Source organism: Acomys russatus, chromosome X, assembly GCF_903995435.1.
Source record: "Acomys russatus chromosome X, mAcoRus1.1, whole genome shotgun sequence".
Lineage (NCBI taxonomy): Eukaryota > Metazoa > Chordata > Mammalia > Rodentia > Muridae > Acomys > Acomys russatus.
Window position 1 is genome coordinate 39,340,307 of NC_067169.1, and position 3,434 is coordinate 39,343,740.

Consider the following 3,434-nt stretch of genomic DNA (forward strand, 5'->3'; position numbering starts at 1 on the left):
TAGCCTGCTTATTCTTTCTTTGACTGCCATCAGGCCTCCCCACAAAGGGGAGCTGGTCAAATATAGAGCACCAGAGTTCATGTCAGAGTGAGTCCCCACTCTCCACATAACTGTGGAGAATGTCCTGTCCATTGGGTAGATCAGAGTAGGGGTTTGATATTTACTACTTATATTGTCCTTGGTTAGTGCAATAGTTTGAGCAGACCACTCTCCCCCTGGGCCCTGGTCCCCGATCCACCCGTCAAGATGCTCTTCTATTTCCCCATCTCCTATATTTCTCTTGCCTAGAGTCTCAGTAGGATGTCTTCACATCCATTTCAATCTCTTGGTAAGTGAAGAATTTCGTGGGACATGCCTTTTGAGCTAGTGCCCAATTATAAGTGAGTATATACCATGTGAGTCTTTCTGCTCCTGGGTTAACTCACTCATTATGATCATTTCTAGTGCCATCCATTTGTCCACAAATTTCAGGATTTCCTTGTTTTTAATAGCTGAGTAGTATTCCATAATGTAAATGTACCACAGTTTCTTTATCCATTCTTCTACTGAGGGACACTTAGGCTGTTTCCATATTCTGGCTATTATGAATAAGGCTGCTATGAACATGGTTGAGCAAATTTTCTTGTTGTGTGCTGGAGCATCTTCTGGGTATATTCCAAGGAGTGGCATAGCTGGGTCTTGAGGAAACCCTATTCCCAGGTTTCTGCGATAGCACCAGCTAGATTTCCAAAGTGGTTGTACAGGTTTGCATTCCCATCAGCAATGAAGGAGTGTTTCTCTTTCTCCACATCCTTGCCAGCATGTGGTGTCACTTGAATTTTTGATCTTAGCCATTCTGATGGGTGTAAGATGGAATTTCAGAGTCATTTTGATTTGCATTTCTCTGATGACTAAAGACATTGAGCATTTCTTTAAGTGTTTCTCAGCCATTCGATATTCGTCTGTTGAGAATTCTCTGTTTAGTTTTGAGCCCCGTTTCTCAATTAGGTTATTTGGTTTGGTGGTGTTTAATTTCTTGAGTTCTTTATGTATTTTGGATATTAGACCTTTGTCAGATGTAGGGTTGAAGATCTTCTCCCAGTCTGTAGGCTGTCACTTTGTTCTCTTGATTGTGTCTTCTGCCTTACAGAAGCTTCTCAGCCTCATGAAGTCCTATTTATTAATTGTTGACCTTAAGACCTGGGCTGTTGGTGTTCTGTTCAGGAAGCTGTCTCCTGTGCCAATGTGTTCCAGGCTATTTCCCACTTTTTCTTCTAACCGATTTAGTGTCTCTGGTTCTATGTTGAGGTCTTTGATTAACACTTGCACTTGAGTTTTGTGCATGGTGAAAAATATGGGTCTAATTGCATTTTTCTACATGTAGACATCCAGTTGGACCAGCACCATTTGTTGAAGATGCTATCCTTTTTTCATTGGATATATTTGGCTTCTTTGTCAAAAATCAAGTAACTATATGTGTGTGGATTCATTTCTTGGTCTTCGATTCGATTCCATTGATCAACCAGCCTATTGCTGTGCCAGTACCATGCTATTTTAATTACTATTACTCCATAGTACAGTTTGAAATCGGATATGGAGATTCCTCCTGAAGATCTGCTATAATTCTTTAGAAATGACAATTTCTACTTATTACTTTCTTTTAAGTAATTAATAATGTTGATACTATTACAAAGGTGAAATAAGTATCATCCTACATATCATCTTGTAAACTCTTATCTTAGTACTAATTCTAAGCACTGAAATTCCTAGTCAACAAATATAAACACTTTCGCATTGGCAGGTATTATGAAATCGTTGTCCAAGATATCTTACAGTGGCTACTTCTGCCACACTAGTGGATTGCCAAGCTATATTCTTAAAGTACATAGAAATCTAATACATATGTAGACTACCTAAATACAGCTTTAAGGCAGCAGGGACAAGATATAGGCACTTAGTGCTCTGTAAATGATAACTCATTCTGTTTTCCTTGTTTTTGTTTCTGGAGTGACTCTATACTTCTATCTCATCTTCACATTTTCTGTGGCAAAGAAATGTATCTTCTGACTGAGTGGACTCATTTTCAGCCTATCAATTTTGGTATTTGAAATAATCCTTGTAAACCGCCACTGCTGGCACCTGTGGAAATTTGACCATAAGATTGTGAAGTTTCTGTTTTTTGGACTCTGGAAAGCTTAAGTATCCTCAGGAGTTTAACATTTCTGGGTCTGTGATCAGGATTCTGGTGCACAACCCTGTCAATGCAACATGGACCATTTCACCTGAATTCCTGTATGCACAGACCCTGATAATATTGGCCATTTTGATGAAACCTGCAGTCCTAATTTCCAGTGCAATAGCCATTAAGATCTGCTTCATGAAAGACCCATTTGTTAAGATGCAGATTTTTTGTACAAGATCTTTGCTTTAGTTTTGTTAGTTAGTAGCCTTTGTACATTTGTTTCTGTGAGCTGTAACCATGTTGTCGACCTTTATGGCAAAACCATACTTGATTTTCCACCCACCTTTCCTGTTAAGAAAGATACTCTTATAAAGAAACACTACACTGCTGTATATCCAATAGGTGTCCTGACAGCTACCAGGTCACTCTATGGTGTTATAAGTTTCCTCTTTGAGATGAGCTCTTTGACACACAGTGAAGGCGCAGTGTGCTTCCAAACTGATCTAACAAAAGGCCTGATGTGAGGGTTCTGGCATCTGCCAGAAGATTCCTTAAAGAAATTTCCTATGTGCAGACATTACTAATACAATTATCAACTTATTCCAAATAAAGCATCAACTCTGTTTCTGTGAGTGTGTCACAAGCTTGTATCCTCCTCTACTTGTCAGATGTTTTTCTTTCCTTGAAGGATTTTGCATCCTAAAGTCTGTCAGCCACAATCATGCATTCAGATACTGCCAACAATCTATGGCAGGCAAAAGTACTGGTGAAATGTAAATAGCATAAATCAAAAGGACTGACACTAAAGTGAGAGGTTTAAAGTTAACTGAAAAAAATGACACAGGAATGTAATCATTTTTACAGGCTAGAAACATTTAAGTCCTGGTATGTTTTGGAAGCAAGACTTCTTACTCTTGTCACTGCTGAGCATGTTGTGAGGTCTCTTTGGGTAGGAAGGCCAGTCTGTGCATTGAGGATGCTGAGTGACTTCTGTAGCCTCTTTCTCCCTGCTTGTGAATATCTCATATGTCCAGGTATTCCCATTGTGCTCTGATGTGCCAAATGGATCACAATAGGGAACCATGTGGCTCTATATGGGCATGATTCAGGTGGGTAGATACTCTGTGATGAAAAAGTGTCTAGGCTGGTAACACTGCTCTACTTCCTTGAGTCTCATATGGGAATCAAGTGAAAATATCTTCCACTGAAACAATGCAATAATTTCTCCAATAAAAGTAGAGATATGGGATAGGAGGAGGCTCATAACTAGAAT

General features: G+C 39.3%; 1 pseudogene; it reads left to right on the forward strand.

The window, feature by feature from the left end:
- The first annotated feature begins 1,947 nt into the window (after positions 1–1,947).
- Positions 1,948–2,685, forward strand: LOC127185221 (uncharacterized; annotated as a pseudogene).
- Positions 2,686–3,434: the final 749 nt, after the last annotated feature.